This window comes from Ammospiza caudacuta, chromosome 7, assembly GCF_027887145.1.
Source record: "Ammospiza caudacuta isolate bAmmCau1 chromosome 7, bAmmCau1.pri, whole genome shotgun sequence".
Taxonomy (NCBI): domain Eukaryota; kingdom Metazoa; phylum Chordata; class Aves; order Passeriformes; family Passerellidae; genus Ammospiza; species Ammospiza caudacuta.
Window position 1 is genome coordinate 2,181,023 of NC_080599.1, and position 17,232 is coordinate 2,198,254.

Consider the following 17,232-nt stretch of genomic DNA (forward strand, 5'->3'; position numbering starts at 1 on the left):
CTCCATGGGACAATCCCCGAAAAACCACCCCCCAAACTGCCGAGAATGCTGATCTTAAAAACAGGCAGCTGGACTGCCGCAACAGTGAGCTGGCGGGCAGCCCCCGCTCCACGGAAGGAGAGACCCCCCGCCGGGGCAGCTGCTGGGACGTCCGGTGGAAGCAGCGGGGAGGGAGCTGGAACTGGGGAGGGAACTGCGCTGATCATGGGATCCGCCGCGGGCTGCTCCGAGGGTCCCGCAGGTTCAGCGGCGTTTTCTGCTGCTGACTCCGGGGTCTGCTGCGGAGGTGCAGTCGCAGTCGCCGTCGCAGCACAAACAGGCAGCAGCGGAGCCGGGAGAAGCGGCGGAGCATCGCTGTTGCTTAGCAACAGGTCAATCGCTGGAAGTGCTGTCTCTTCTGCCTTCTCCGACGCTGAGCCGGAAGCTGGAGACGCATCCTCGTCGCCTAGCAACGGCTCAGGGACCGGAAGTGCTTCTTCAGTCTCCGACGCAGGCTCTTGCAGGGGCGTGGAGGAAGCCTCAGAGACCGGTGCCGCCCCCATGTCTGAAGGCGGAGTCTGAGAGGCCGGCACTGGCTTGAGCGGCCGCTCCCATCCCCCCGGTGAGAGAGAAGGGGGGGAAGGAGAACGCTCCATCTGAGCATGCTCCAGAGCAAGAGTAAAAAAAACTTCGCGCCGCGAAGTTTCAGCCCCCCCCGCCGTGAAGCAGGGGGGGGGAAAAAAGCCCAAAGTCATCACCCACCGGGTTTTCTGCCAAGGGTGGTGGAAACGGAGCTTGGCCATAACAATTAGAGATCCATTGAAAACAAGCTGCTCTGCGTTTCAGATGTGGGAAAAGCTTTATAAATGCTGGGTAGATAGAAGGCAACACGCGTCCCTCAATGTAGACGCGCTGGATAATGGAGTCCATGCACTCCCAGACAAAAACATCTAAAGCATACAAGACATCAGCAAAGAACCCAAAAAGCTTTGCCCATCGAAAGAATTCATAGATATCTGTTTCTGACAAAAGGAAACCATCTTCCCTGCACCAATGTTTCCAGAGGGCTATGACTTTCTTCTCTGAAGGAGTAAAACGAACCATGTACTTCAAAGGGTATCTTCCCCATATAAACAGCCATAATTTTCTTGCGGCTGAACCCTCAGGGATAGAAAAGTGAACAGTACCTTTTGAAAGAGTCCATCTTGCTCTGGCCAGCTCTGCAGATATGCTGCTCTTGTCTACCATGTTTCCTGAAGGTTTTTCCTGTGGTCAGCCTTGGCTGTGAACTCTGTCCAAATCAGGATCTTCAGTTCTTCAGCTCCTGGCTTGAATCCACTTTTGTGGTCACTTCAAAGCAACCATCAAATGCCACACATACAGGATTTTACCCAGTGCAGCAATTTTGCTCCTCTGGTCTTATCAAATTAATTTTTGCTCTCACACGTCGGGTCACCAGATATTACCGCCCTGAGTGGGCGCAGCTGGTGAGAGAGAGACGGTGAATCTTGTTTCTTGAATCAGAAGGCTTGATTTATTAATATATGATATAATACATTATAGTTATACTTAAAGAATATAGAGAGAGGTTTTGCAGAGCAGCTAGGCTAGCTAGGAAGAGATAGAAAAGGATCCACAACAAAGCTGTGGCCAAGGACTCAGTCCCCTGGCTTGCACTGGTGATTGGCCCTTAATTATAAACATAAAACATGAACCAATCACCAATCAAAATAGGTGCCCCTGTTGCATTCCCCAGCAGCTGATAATAATTGTTTACCTTGTCTTCGGAGGCCTCTGGCCTCCCGAAGACACAGAAATCCGAAAGAAAGGATTTCTGTGGAGAAATGTCTGCGACAAGACGGCACAGAGGTGTCTTCTCCACGGGACTCACAGGTGACACCGAGATGCTGTGGGGGAGCTGAGCCCTGCCTGAGGGCAGACTCAGCCCAGCAGGAGCCCCGGGCTGACACCGAGATGCTGTAGGGGAGCTGAGCCCTGCCTGAGGGCAGACTCTGCCCAGCAGGAGCCCCAGGCTGACACCGCACTGGAGTCCACAGATGGCTAAGGGGTGCTGTGTGCCATGAGTGGGGAACAGCTTCCCCTGAAACAGGGAGAGCTGAACCTTGGAGCCACCTGCTCCACAGCTGGAATGGTGTCAGCATCAGGGAGCAGACTAAAGAGGAGAGGGAGGCCTTCAGCGTGAGATTCTGAGGAAGATTTATTCGTCAAAGGGAACAGGCACCAAAGAGCCCCAATCACCAGTGTGCTCAGGATTTTATACAGCACTAGAACTGTGGGTGGGCACGATCGCTGAGCCAATAGGGAATCAGGGAGGGAGGAGCAAAAGGAGGGGAATACATCTCAGGGACCAATGGGGATAAGGGGGGTGGAGAGGGCAGGTCACGTGGGCCAATGGGGCATCATCCATGAGGGGAATTCCCGAGGGGCAGAACCTGCAGGGAAGGGGTTTACAGGAGACTGACAGGGAAGGGTCCAGAACAGGGGCAGAGTTTACAGGGATGGATAGGGAAGGCACTGGAATACAGGGTGGGGATTATAATGATTGAAGGGTAAAAAGGGAGGGATATAACCTGGGAATAATCTAGCTTGGGGAAAGACAGCATACAGGGGGTGAACTGGAACAGACCATCCAAAAAGCTATGAAATAAAAGGGCACTGCAACAGCGCCCAATAAAAAGGGATGCAGGACACATTCTATGGTGCAAAAAGAAAGGATCAATCCAGTGCTATTTTTATACGGTCTTTTTATAGGCCTTTTTGTAGGGTTTTTTAAGAACATCCCCTGTCTATCCCCAGTTGGTCAGCAACAAGTTGTTACCCTGTATTGATTGGTCACTCAAACCCCTGGTGTGTATGTGCAGGAAAAGTTGTTTGTGAGAGATAGTCTTCATTTTTCTATCTAAGAGGGAAAAAACAGTTTATACGGGTGGCTGGTGTTTATCACAGTCTTACAGCTCTTTTTCAGAAAAAGTAGGTTGTTTTCCACAGTCCTAGAGCTCTGTCTCAGGAAAAACAAGTTGTTTTTCACTGCTCCACAACTCTGTTCTCACAAAGAGTTGTCATCTTTCTCATGGCTTCTGCCTCTTGCTGGGATTTATTAAAAGGCCTTCAAAGGATTCAACTTGAGCAGGTCAAGAGCCCAGCCGAGGCTACCCTCAAAATGGATGACTGGTCAGGAGTTTCCACACTTTCATAAGGTTTGGTCCGTTTAAATATTGGGCTTAGTTATCCAATTGCAGCCTCAGGTTATGCAGTCCCATCCTCCCAGTTTGCTCTCCTCAATTCGCTGTTGTTTGCACTTTTTGTGCCTGAAGCTGCAATCGTGTCCGGTTCTGGGACTGGAAAAGGATTGTTTTGTCTTACTACACTGTGAAGAGAACTTGCTAACACTGTGTATGAAGTCCACAGTTACAGACTAATGCAGTAGAGAATCAGGAAATATGGGAGCTAAAACTCAAGGCATTAGCCTGTTCCATGTTCCCTTGGTTCCATGGGGATCCACAGCATCAAAATGGCCACTTGTTCCCACGAGGTTCCCTGATGTCACCGTGGTGTCCTTGGACCCACCTGGTCACAACTAACCCATGGTTCCATGAGGTTCCCCAGTATCACCATAGTCACTATCAGAGGATGGATGAGATCAATGTCCTGAGACACTGTGGGATGAGATGTCAATCAGTCACACAGAGGGGACAGTGCTAACCCAGCCGTGATTGCCTGAGTGATCAGAAATCCCACTTGGGGGGAGGCCCACAAAGGCCCAGAGGCTTAAAAACACAGAGCACAAGGTCAGCCCCTGGTATGGACTCTGCCCTCTCCTGGGGTTTGTGTTTCACCCACACTGGAACCCTAGGAGCTGTTAGTCATATATGTGTCTTTCTATAGAGCTTTTGTCTTTCTGTCTCTCTCTCTTTCTTCTCCTTCTAATGCTCTTTATATGGAACATTTCTGGGTACCTCAACAGCTTACGTGTTCAATGATTTCTACGTCAAATGAACTAAGTTAAAGAAGTTACTGCTATGATAAGTATTTTCTTTGTAATTGGATGTTGCATGAAGTCCTCTTCCAAAGTTTCTTGGTTTTTTGTACTTTGCCTGTAAAATTTTGTGTAATTCCTGACCTCTTGCAGATATCTGGCTGGTGTTTTTCCTGTGCACCAAACTCGAGTAAAGGTGGTAGATGAATTGGTGAGTTGGCACGCAAGCCCCGAACGGAGCTCCGGGTGCGTGGAGGATCGGGGCAGTGTGAGTCGCGCACAATCCCTGCAGAACAAGGGGAACACGGCACCCTGAACCCCCAGCACCACCGTCCCACCCTGGGCACTGGGGCCCTCTTGGCTCTACTCAGTGCTGCTGTTGTACTCGGGGCACCCTAAACCCCCCTAGGGACCCGTGTCCCCCTACTGTCCCGATGCATTGCAGAGGGAGAGGGCACACTTGGAGGAGACCATAGCTGGTTTGCTGTGGGAAACAAACATCTCCAGACCCCAGATGGGATTGCTGGGGAAGGCTTTTATTTCCCTGCTGCTGGCATGCCTCAGTGGTTTAGGGGAAAGGAAGCGTCTCACTACCCGTGCTGCCATTGTGCTGGCAGGAGGGTTCAGGCCTGTGGATATGCAGAGCCTTCCTTATGAGTTTGGCCTGGGCCGTTTGGCTCAGGAGGTTCCTGGGCCAGGGCCATCACTTGGCCTCCTTATGTTTTTGGGGATTCTGGTTTGTCCTACCGGTCCGGGTCCCCCTTTGTGAGCCAGTTTTGGGGTTCCTGGTCCAGCATGGGCCAGGGCCCCCAGGGCCATTCCTTCTCTGGCACTGCTCTGCTCAGCTGGCTGCTGCTCTTTTGCTTTTCGATCAAAAAAAAAAAAAAATAAATTAAATTAAAAAAACATTGAAAATAGCAGGCAGCAGCTCTGAAGCGCTGAAGCACTGAAAGGCCAGAAAGGACATTTCAAAATTGTTCAAATTGTTTTAAATTATTTTAAATTCTTTAAATTGTGTTATGCTGTTTCAGGACAAAAAGGACTCTCAGATGTCCAAAAGAAACAACTTCAGCTGATGGACTGTTCCTGAAACTCAGCTGCATGGACTCAACTTCTCTTTACATTGTATTTTGCAATTTTCTTATACTGTAGGATTGTTTTCGTGATTTGTGAGTATTCTATATTTTATAGGTGAAGGAATTTCCTGTTCATTCCACATCAGCATTTTTCTTTTATTTTATACAATTTAGAAAGGTGAGATGTCGAAGACATTTCTCCACAGAAATCCTTTCTTTCGGATTTCTGTGTCTTCGGGAGGCCAGAGGCCTCCGAAGACAAGGTAAACAATTATTATCAGCTGCTGGGGAATGCAACAGGGGCACCTATTTTGATTGGTGATTGGTTCATGTTTTATGTTTATAATTAAGGGCCAATCACCAGTGCAAGCCAGGGGACTGAGTCCTTGGCCACAGCTTTGTTGTGGATCCTTTTCTATCTCTTCCTAGCTAGCCTAGCTGCTCTGCAAAACCTCTCTCTATATTCTTTAAGTATAACTATAATGTATTATATCATATATTAATAAATCAAGCCTTCTGATTCAAGAAACAAGATTCACCGTCTCTCTCTCACCAGCTGCGCCCACTCAGGCACAGTAATACCGTCTGCTCAGAATTTCACTGCCAGGACAGCAGGAATGCAACCCAAACCTGCCTTTAACCTGCTGGGGTGGGCAACTCCTGCACCAGCGGCTTTCTCGCCATTCTGCTGCTCATGGCCAAGACAATTTCCCTGCCCTTCTGCCATGGCAATGCCTTGTGCCAGCTCTGCTGTGAGGCTTCCCTGGGGCGCTGCCGGCACCAGTGGTTCCTTCAGTATTGGAACTGGAGTCAGCGAATATGACTGAGCCCTAGTGAGCTCTCAGGATGGCCAGGGACAACTGGTCCACCTGGCCCACCCCAAAATTCACCCAAGTCCTGCTGGAGCCGATGGATCCAGCGGCCAAGAATGACCCCAGAGCCAGGTAGAACCATTCGCCCTCTCCCAGGACACTGTGGTGGCTCTACCCCACTGTGGCCAGGCATTACAGGCGACCGTGTAGGGCCCCTCACCCAGGAAACCCCACAGCCCCGCAGGGCCCTGCAGATAGGTAGACCCAGCAGCCCCATCCTGCCAGGGTACCAAATTTCAAGACCAATAAATAATTTCAACATACTTTTCACATATGAAGATTTTTTTTTTTGCATTTAAATTCTTTTGAGTAAATCAAGAATTTTGGGGGTGTTATATTGTATTTGCAGGGATGCCCAACGAAGGCAGCAATGTTGCATTTGACTCTATGTTCTCAGAAAGCTAATTTATTATTTTACAATACTATACTGTACTATACTATACTAAAGAATGCAGAAATGATACTTAATGAACGTTCAAAAGATAATAATGAAAACTCCTGACTCTTTCCAGAGTCTCGACAGAGCTGGGCCATAATTGGCCAATCAGTCAAAATAACTCCCACCAGAATCCAATCAAACAAATCACCTGTGGGTAAACAATCTCCAAACGCATTCTGCACATCAGCACAACACAAGAAGAAGCAAATGAGATAAGATTTGTTTTCCTTTTTCTCTGAGGTGTCTCAGCTTCCCAGGAGAAAAATCCTGGGCAAAGGGATTTTTTCAGAGAATGTGAACGCCACAGTGTTAGAGATGAGTAATGAGGTGTTTGGCTCTCCCAATTAAAGGGTGAACATGATAAGTATGTTAAGAGAAGTTGTACAGATGTATAGTTATGTTACTGCAATGTTTCCCCCCCCACCCAGCATTGTTATCCTGGGATGATCTTGGTAGTCCGGGCATTTGGGGAGGGGCAAATTGTTCCTAAGGGGCTTAGCACCACCTGTCCTCCAATCCAGTTCCAAGAAAGCAGTCTACACCAATGGACAGTGACCAAGAGTCAACAGACAGCCTTTGGGAGGAGCTAGGGCTGCCTGTTAAAACAGCAAGGATATAAAAGGGAGAGCAGCCATTGTGTGGATGAGCCAGCCATGTGGTTACCAGCCGCGAAGTGGGGGAGGCTCCCAGCACCATAATTTTTTCCTTATTTAGTCCTTTTGTTGTAAGTTTTATTAAGTTTTTAATAGACCTTTCAAAATATTGAGAAGGGTGATTTCTCACAGGGAGAAAAAGTTGTAAAAGAAAGTTTCTTTGAAATTATTCCTTTTTCTTTTAAACCCAGGCCATTCCTACCATGCTGACAGTGAACCACCGCCTTTCTCACCACTTGGACACCCACCCCCCAGTGAACCCACTCCCTCTGGACTCTGCACAACTCCCAACACACCATTTGTCTGGGGGAAGGCACAGACTGTGTAAAAGCAGCAAAGCCCAGACCTGGCCTGACTTCCCTGGACCACTGGAAAGGAGGAAATCCAGATCCATGGACACACATGGACACAGAGCAAAGCTTTGCTCAAAGGGTTTATTGATTCTTCAGGGGAAATGGCCCAGGGCTCAAAGAGTTCAGGGGTTCAGGGGTTTCCTGCAGTGATGATCATCTCCTCATGCCACTGGAGAGGAAAAAGGACACTGGTCCTTCCAACCCTAAAAGACCAACCCCAGAAGGTGACCTCTGGAGCCCCTCTGGGCTTTGTCCCCAGCCCTGTCCCTGCAGGCACGGCTCACCTAGGCATCCAGAGAGGCAGCCAGGCGCTTCTGCCGCAGGAGAGCCCGCAGCTCTTCAGCCACAGGGGGCTGGGGACAAAGGCAGCGTTAGAGACCCACTGGGGGCACCGGGTTGCACTGGGAGGCAGGGGAGAGCAGGGGGGCCTTGGGGAAGGGGCTGTGGAAGCAATGGGGTGCAGGAGCTGCTGTGCTGCCACCCAGAAGCACTGGGCTCCGGGCCAAGAGGCACAGCTGGGGCAGGGGCTGCGTCCTGGCTCATCCAGGGGGTCCTGGGGTGACAGGGATGGAATGCAGCAGGGCCCTGGGCAAAGGCTTCACTGGGGAGGAGCCCTAGGGCAGGGCATTGTCTGGGCTGTCAGGAAGGGTGCACTGGGCTGTGCTGGGACAGACTGGGATGGCCTGGGCTGTGGTGGCCATGCAATGGGAGGGTCTGGCACCGGCAGAACTTGTGGTACCTACCAGAGGCGTCTCCAGGACCGCGACATTGTCTAAATCCAACTGCAGAGAGACCAGGAGACCTCACTGGTCACTGGGATGTCCCCAGTGCCAGCAAGGGATGGAGGGACACCACTGCCCCCCAGTTCCCTGAGGGGATGCCCTGCAATGCCAGCAGCCCACTCACCTCCCGCAGATCATCTTGGGTTCCTTCCAGGAGTGCCTGGAAAGGAGAACAAAGGCTGGGTCTGGACTGGACCTTGTGGGGCTGGAGTGACACACAGGTGCAGGGAGCAGGGCACAGGCAGAGGGATGGGAATTCAGGGCTTCCAAGGAGATCTGTTTGAGGTCTCTCTGGGGGGAGACCCAGAGACACTGATCTGGGGTCAATTGAGGGCCCAGGGGACAGGGCTGGGGGTGTGGAAGGACCAGGGTGTGAGGTACAGGGGAGGAGAAAGGAATTGAGGTGTAGGGACATGGGAGTGCAAGGGAGGGGCTTGGTGGGGACAGAAGAATGAGGACAGGTGGGGACAAAACCAACAGGACTGGGAGATGGTGTGGGAGTGGGGGGTGAGTCAGGGAATTGTACAGGGGGACCCCTCTTCAGTGGCCAGGAAGAAAGACAAAGGATTGAGGGGGGACATGAAAGGAAAGGCCTCAGGAATGGTCAGTGGGAGGGCAGCTGGGGACCCTGAATGGGACACAGAGGAGGATCCAAAAGGGTGGGATGGGAGGCCAGAAAAGGCAGGATGTGGGGACAGCGTTTGGCCGGTGCCTCACCTTGGCCTGTGCCGGGGGGCACAGCAGGATGGAGAAGAGCAGGGCCACGCTGAGCACAGCCACCTTCATCTTCCTCTGGCTCTGGGCAGCGCTGCCTGAGGCTGCAGCAGGTGAGGAGCACCTTTATCCCTGCTGGGACTCCTCCCTGCACCCTCCCTGCCAGCCCCCAGGCCAAAGCCCGGCTTGGCACAGCCCCTAGCCCTGGCCACAAGCCCAGCCCTGGCACAGAGTCCATCCCACCCCACCTGTGGCACGGATCCAGCCCCCTTGCCCGGCATCCCTCCAGCTTCCTGCACAGGGCAGCTGCCCCTGGAAGGGCCCGGGCACCTGTGGGGCTAAGGGGGGCAGCCAGGGAGCCCAAGGCACCTGGGGACCCTGTGGGGACAACCCCCAGTCCAACACAATCCATCCTCCAACAGCCCCCAGTGCCAGATCCCCCATCTCCTGCTGCCCCTCCCCTCCCAGAGCTTTCCCTGTGGGACACCCCAGAGCGGAGCCCGGCCCCAAACCCAACATGTGGGAGAACGAGGGGAACAAGGGACATGTGATCAGGTGGCTGATTGGCATCTCTGGCACTGCAGACACTAGGGAGCACTGGGCAATGCTGATCACCTGCAGACAAGGCTGAGGGCTGGGGAATGGCTCAGCAGTGACAATTCCCACATCCACACCACCTGAGATCCCTTTCCTCACAGATGCCAAACCCGACCAAGCTCCATGCCCAGAGCACTGTCCAGAGGGGAATATGCCCTGCCCTGCCCCTTATCCTGTCACACCTGCAGCCACGGAGCCCTCCCAGAGCACCTGGGTCATGGCCCTGGCTCTGGGCCCAGGCCAGCACTGGCCCTGAGCAGGATGTGCCCATCCCAGGGACATGGGGAAGTGGGCACCTGTCCCCAGGCAGCCACTCGGAGCTAATTGGGGTGACAGAGGTGCCCTGTGAGGAGGAGGGGTGTTGGTGCCCTGCCAGCATCTCTGACAAGCCCTGTTTACCCAAGCCCTGAGGCACCAGGAGGACGTTCTGACATCTTGGGCTTTCCAGAAGGAAAATCCACAGTGAAGTGGTTCCTGAGAGCTGTCCAAAGCCGTGATTCCTGTTTGACATTCCAGGGCATTAGTGAAGGATTCTGCACATCTCTTTCCCCAGGCACAATGTGGATCCATCAGAGAAGTGTTATGACTCAGGTGGAAAAACATTTCAGGCCACTGCCTTGACTGTTTGCTCTGGAACTCACCCAAGGAGGCGCAGGGCCCAAGGGGGAAGATTTTCCTTGCGGGTTTTGCTGCTTTGTGCCCTTGGAGGAGAGATCAGAGTGTCCTCCTAGGGGATTCTTGACCAGATGGACAAGAGCTGTGACATCTTGGAGAGAAATTGAGGCTAAGTTCACCTTTGAGAGAAACTGAGGAAGTGTCTGCAGGACCCTAAATAGTGAATGAATGGATGAAAGAGATTCTCACTGTCCTGACCCACTATCCAGCAAAAGCACAGCCAAGGGAAGAGGCCTGGTGGAATCAGTGGGGAAGCAGACCTTGTTGAGCCTGGCGCACACTGGGCAGTGTGGGGTGATCCCCTGCTGGTGTCCCAGCTGTCAGTGCAATACCACTGCTCTGGTGGACTGGATCCTTAAGAAACAAAAGAAGTGATCAAGCTCAGGGGAGGAGGGGATTTGGTCACACTTCTCTTCTCTGGGAGTTTCTTTCCAAGGGGGGACATTCCATGAGAATTGGGATGCGCTAAAGGACAGGGCTGAGGGCAGCTGCTCCCTCTCTCTCTGGGCTTCGGAGGAGGACGCTGGGAGCTGCTGCTTGGGAAAAGGAATTGATTGCTGCGGGTGGCCAGAGCAGCTTCCCCAGGCAGGTGCTGTCAGGTGCCTGCAGCACCGAAAGCGTCTCCACTTGGGGCTGCCTTGACAACTCCCCCAGCCCAGCAGAACCTGAGCCCGGATGGTGCAATCAAAGCTTCACCAGAGGGACAAGAGGACTCCTCGCACAGCAGATCCAGCCGGGTTTATTAAGGGAAAATCCCAGGGTCCAGGTGAAGTGAGGGAGAAGAGGGAAACAGGAGCAAGCAGGAACACAACCTCTGCTGAAGGGAACCAGAGGCAAAGAGCCAGGAACAGGGCTGGAGCCAGGGTATATAACTGGAGGAAGACAGGAGGGGTCAGGGTACAAATTATCCAATGGGGAAGGGAGCCAGGGCTGGAGTTAAGGTGGGGTGACACAGGATACACCAGTGGGGGAGCAGAGTGGGAGGGGTCTCTCAGGGAAAGCCAATGGAGGAACGGGGAGTACAGAACTTTCTGGAACTGGGGGATGAACAGCAGTCGATTGACAACAGCACATTATCATTAACAAGCAAAGAACCATGGGGAATTGTGGCAGTCTCTCACCTTAACTTAAACAGTGCTGTCCTCCCATGGCATTCCAGGTTCCTCTTCTCCATGGCTGTCTCCCACATCTCCCCCTTTTTTATTTATTAAATAAACATTTCCCAGTGTTTTGTCAATTCTTTTCTTAGAACACATCAGTGCTGCTGAAACGATAACAACTATGAGAAGGACCCACAATAACCTTTTAAGAATGGGGGCCACCCACAGAAGAACGCATCACTGCCTGATCATTTTGTCCATCATGTCCCCAACTTTATTTTCAGTAAGAAGGGACTTCATTTGCTCTTGCATTTGTTTGATGTTGGCCTGGATCGATGTGCTTTTCGATGGCAGGGTAAAACAACAAAGCCCTTTGAAATCTTCACAACCATGGCCATGGGAGAGCAGCAGGAAGGCGATGGCTGCTCTGTTCTGAAGGGTGGCATGTCTGGTGGTTTCCTCGTCCGCTAGAAGTTCTGATAATGCAGGGGACGTAGCGTTGGTCTGCTTACTAAGCCAGCACTGCAGGTGAGAAAGCTCACTGAGGGCCTTTGCAGCTGCAACCCATGGTAGAAAGATAGAAACAGCGACCCTCTTCGTCTTGCCCCAATTATAAATTTGGTTATCACAATTTTGATTGAATTGGGAGTATGATCTTTTCTGGCATGCCAATTGAGTTTCTCGTTTCCAGTTTTTAATTTGGGTAGTGTTTGGGGTGAGGGTAGTAAGCTGACCAAGGCTGCAGGGGCCCCCTTTGATCTTTGAGGGGATCCCTGCCGACACCCCACAGATGGGAAACACTTAGTTGGGAAGCACTCTGGGAAACGGAGAGGACTTAGATAATGTTTCGGCAGTATAATTCTACCAGTCAACGACATTGTATCTCTTATCATTTGGTGATATATCTTTTCTTACTATCATCTGTGGTTTGGATTTCTCATGCCAATTTTGTTGGGGTTGCTCATAGAAAAAGTTTACACAATAAGTCACTTTGAGGAGCCTGGTAGGTCTAGTTCTTTGGGCTCCTGTGGTGCATGTGGTAAGATCTTCATCCACTCGTCCCAGGTGTCTACCGGGGTGGACTTCTTACCTGCATAGGTATATTCATTTGGTGACAGGGGGATTCCAACCTTACATGTAGACAGTGGGGCTTTTGCACATCCCATGGCCGTGCAAAAGTTGTCTTGCTTGAGAGATTTCGCCAGTGTGACCCATACGTTTTCTGTTGGTTGTGGCACGACCCATCCAACCACTGTTTGGATGCACAGGAGCACAATGACAGTGGCAGCAGCTGATAAGGTATTTTGGGGTGTCCTGGGAGTGGCCATCGGGTCCTCAAATGAGTCAGTTATCAACTGTTTGAGCACTGATAGAAACATGAATGGTCAAGTTAGTTGTCACTGTAATTTTCTTCGTTTTGTCCCTATGGTTGGGAGGGCGAGGGATTGGCAATTGGGGCAGGTGGAGACAATTGCCTTGGCTTGGTCTCTGGAAATCTTAAATTGATGCACTAAAGCTGGAGCCTTCTTATGGAAGACTGCATGGCTTAGACGAGCCTGTTGAAAGACGTGTGGTGCAGTGGGGGAAATGTGGGTGGCACTTGTTGCCATTGCTAACAAGTCTGCTCTCCGGTTGCCCTCAGTGATGTATCTTGGCAGCTCTGTGTGCGACCGGACATGCAGGATGTGATAAGGTTGCTCTCTGTGGGAGATGAACCAAATTAATTTAGAGGGCAAGCTGTATAATTTTTTATTTTGGACTTTCTTGAGCAGGGCACGCTCTGCCTGCTCTGCTATCCTCGTGACAAATGCAGAATCTGTGACTAATTTGAAGGGTTGTTGGAATGTTCAAAATGCCCTCACAGCTGCAGCAAGTTCTGCAGTCTGGGGGGAACCTTCAACAACCCGGATATCAGACTCCTCCTTCTGAGTGTCAGGGTCCCTCAAGGTGAACACTGACTTGTGAGATTTGTCTGAATCGTCAGTGAACTTGGTGATAGCGTTTTTGAGTGGAGTTTTACTTTTATACGATTTTGGGGCCAAATGCAGTGAATCTTTAAAAAGCCTGTGTTTAGGATAATGAATTGAAACTTTTCTGGGATAGCTGTCTAATGAAATTTGCGGATGTTCATTTGTTTGTAATAGAGAATCCAATTGTTCCAAAGTATAAAAGAGGGAAATGCATGCCAGATTGCAAGCTGTGAGGGTCTGGAGGCAATGTCAGCCTATAATAATAAGTTTGGCTACAAGTTCTGGTGGGGTGGTGACTGTTTGATGTGGTTGGTGTGGCAGAAAAAGCCACTTGATGGTGATGAGTGGGTTTTTTGCAGTATGATCCCACTGATAGAGCAATGCATGGAAGTGTGGGCACTTACCAAAAATACCGAGGCTGAGGGGAAGGGACCGGTCTGTCTGATGTGCCTGGTGGTGTTTGATGGCGTTGACGACTCTCTCCAAAGTCTCACAGGCTTCTGGCGTTAACGAGCGTGGGGAAGCCAGGTCACCGTCTCCTCGTAGAAGGTTGAAGAGCGGTGTCAGTTCTTCTGTGGTGAGGCCCAGGAGAGGTCAGATCCAGGTGATGATGCCACACAGCTGTTGCATGTCTCTTAATGTCTGGGAGTGCTTGTTGATGGATAGAGTATAGGGCACTATGGTCCTTCCTGTGATTAAAAACTCGAGGTACTTCCATGGGCTCAATAGCTAGATTTTTTCCTGGGCTATCTGAAACCCCACACTTCCGACTGCTGTGACAGTCTTGGAAAGTGCTGTGTCTAATAAGTGTTGATGGAAGCACAGATTAGTACATCATCCATGTAATGCAGGTGTAAGACTCTGTCTGAAGTTTCTCTCATCTGCCTCACATTTGTCATTGGGGACCACGGAAGAAAAGACCCGTGTCTGAGGTTTCTGGCCCTGTTGGAGAAAGTTACATGCCAAGGGCCCCGAGACCTGAGCACAGCTCCTGGCATTGCTAAGCTATTGTTCACAGGTGTGTTTGCTGTATGCTACGCTGTACCAAATGAAAGGAAGAAGGGCGCAGCTTGTCTTTTTGCAACACTAGCCTTGGAAGTTGTCCCACCTCTTGGCCTGGCTGGACTTCTCCTGAGTGTTGGGTGGTCCCCCACAGAAAACCCCTCACTTGTCTTACAACTGCCGTGACAGACAGACTGAGATGTAAGAAGCCTCTCCATCAAAGACCGAGACATGAAACCCTTATGTGAAAAGGCCCCCCCACACTCTTTCCAAGGACTGGGACTGAGGGTCCCTAACCTGGGGGAGGTGTGTGGGGGAGGCAAGCTGACCAAAGGGAGATGGATGTTGCAGGTGCGAGCATTGGACCAAGAAGACAATGGCTCTCGCCCACTGCTGAGAACATGGACTGTGTGTACCTTTCTCTAAATACTATATTTTCTCCCCAAAATACAATAGACTACCTTTGATTTGGTTTCAAGTTTTACCCCTTCCCCCATCAAAAAAAAGAGAGTATAATAGAGTTCAGATGAACTGCAACCCTGAGATCTCCCTGGACGTGACCTGGTGAACTCCATTGGCTGGACATCGAAGAACCTCACCGTTTCTACGTTTGGTAGCTCTATACCTTCCTTTCTCTTCCTCCCTCTTTTTCCCTTTTCCCCAGTTCCTCCCCAATGCATTTTGTTGTGGTTATTCAATAATGATACATTTGTTTTGATTATCACTGCAACCCCCTGTACCGTGTCAGTGTTTTTTGCACTCTGAGATCAATCCACAAACCATCACGAAACCTGTTCATAAGGATGGATCGTGACACTTGCATACATAATATATAAATCTTCTATCAAGCCTTAAAAATTCTCTACAAATTCATTTCCAACATTACTGGGTCTGGCACTGCCAAGATCTGGTGCTTGCTGCCACCACCAGTGCCCAGATCTGGAAATTCCCTTGTTCCAGCAGAGCCAAGTCCAGCAATTTTCTGGTAAAGGAGGACAAAATCTGACAATTTCCGCTTCCGGCATCAGCAATGCCAAGGTCTGGTGTTTGCTGCCACTGCCCGTACCCCAATCTGGACATTTCTCGGTTCCAACACAGCCAAGTGCAGCAATTTTTTTGAAAAAGAGGACAAAATGCAGCAATTTCCTGGTGCCAAGACTGTCACCACTCAGACCTGGTGTTTGATGGCACTGCCCATGCCCAGATCTGGACATTTCCCTGTGCCACCACAGCCCAAGTGCTGCAATTTGCTGGCAAAGAAAGCCCAAACCCGGCAGCTTCCTGGTGCTGCCACCAGCAGCACTGTCTGTGTCTCTCTGGGAGCCTCTCAGGATCCCCGGCCAGTCCCGAGTCGGCAGACACCGGGGGCAGCCCCGACACGGCCGACAGCAGGGAGACGCTCTCTGTGCCCCAAGGGTACTGAGGACACATGGGCTGGGCGCCTTTGGAGCACAAGAGACACCAGAGACATCGGTAGGAGATAAAGGGCCGACTCTTAGCAGGGGTTATTCCAAGGTTTTATTCTAGGAGTCCCAAAGGAGCCCCTACACCTCAGGGGAGAGCCCCGGGAGATGTGCCAAGGTTACATTTAAAGGGAGGTGGAAACCCAAAGGAGATAACATTTTACTGACCAATAAGTGACCTTAAGGGATGGGTACTGGGGGACAGACATTTAGGAAAGCATATGGGGCAAGGCTTTGGGGTGCTGACCCCTGGCCTCTGGCTAATCACTCTACATCCTGGACTGAAGCTTCTAGATGGAGGGGATGGGATGCTGAGTGATTGACAGAGAGGCAGGGTGGGGATTTGGAGATGATCTCAGCAAGGGAAAGGGGTTAGACAGGTAAAGGGAGGGGGGTACAGTCTAGAATAAACCATTTGGGAAAAATATGGGGATACAAAACAAAACTACTTCCAAGTATTACAAAGTATAAAAATGTACTACAACATTTGTTATAAAGATACAGTTTTTATTTCTGTTGTTAATTATAAGCTTAGACATAATAGTGAAATAGCTGATATAAGTATGCTTGTGTTAAAATGCCTGCTTGGATGGGATAACATCCAATGAACATGAGATGAAGACACCTGGTACAGATGTGCCAGCCATCAGCACTCACTGTCTGAAGGCAGTGTGGGCCGTGGCCAAAACTGAAGATGATGATAAAAAAGGACCAAAACCACAACCAAGGCATGTGCATGCTCTAAAAAGGTGGAACCGAGGAGGAGCCATGCTAAACAGTTCTTGGAATATGGAAACTAGTTTGGGAAAAAAGTTTACTATACAGGAGTGTCCATGAATATGCAACAGGCTGATGGAAGGAAGAGGTGTTTAAGGGATATCCCGAAGATAACAGGGTGGTCTTGGTTCAGTGCCAAGATGCACCCGGCCGTAATAACCTTTGCTCCATGCTCCTCTTGTCCTTTATTAAACTCTTTGAATTTTCCCAGGAGAGTGACCGTGTTTCTCCCAGCCCCGAGCAGAGAGCTCTGCCCGGGGGCTCCGGGCAAAAGCAGCGGCGCTCGGCAGCGGCCCCAGCCCGCCCAGCCCCGGGCATTGCCCCGCACTGGGACAAAATCCTGCCCGAAGGAGCCCTTGGAATGCCCGCCCGCGGCTCCTCCGCGGCCCAAAGCTCCCGGTGCTGCCCCCGGTGCTGCCGCAGCCGCGGCTCCGGACAAGGGGGGCTCGGCGGGACCCCCGGGCCGGGCCCCCTCCCAGCCGTGCCCGCCCCGGGGCTGATGCTCGGCCCGGGCTCTCTCGCTGCTCCGGCTCCCGCACGGCCCCGCTGGGAGCGGGCCCCGAGCTCCTGCCCGGCCCCGGGCCAGTGTCCATGGCCGGGCCCTGCCCGGGGCTGCGGCCCCTGCCCATCCCCGGCACAACCTGCGGCTCCAGCGCAGCTCCCTCCAGCCGGGCACTGAGGGTTCCAGCCAGGCACAACATTCCGGTCATGGCATCTCTGCTATCTCTGCTCACATGGGCACGACATCCCGGTCACGGCATCTCTGCTGTCTCTGCTCACATG

At 51.4% G+C, this 17,232-nt stretch overlaps 1 long non-coding RNA gene and 1 pseudogene across 1 annotated transcript; one reads left to right on the forward strand and one right to left on the reverse strand.

Annotated features, from left to right (window-relative positions):
• The window catches only part of LOC131560158 (zinc finger protein 850-like), a 596,580-nt pseudogene that overhangs the window by 251,042 nt on the left and 328,306 nt on the right, over window positions 1-17,232 (forward strand).
• On the reverse strand, window positions 7,437-8,960 carry LOC131559726 (uncharacterized). The gene is made up of 5 exons (XR_009274913.1): window positions 8,869-8,960; window positions 8,276-8,311; window positions 8,113-8,151; window positions 7,654-7,722; window positions 7,437-7,538 (listed from the first exon to the last, which is right to left on the reverse strand). It is a non-coding gene; the product is annotated as an uncharacterized LOC131559726 (long non-coding RNA).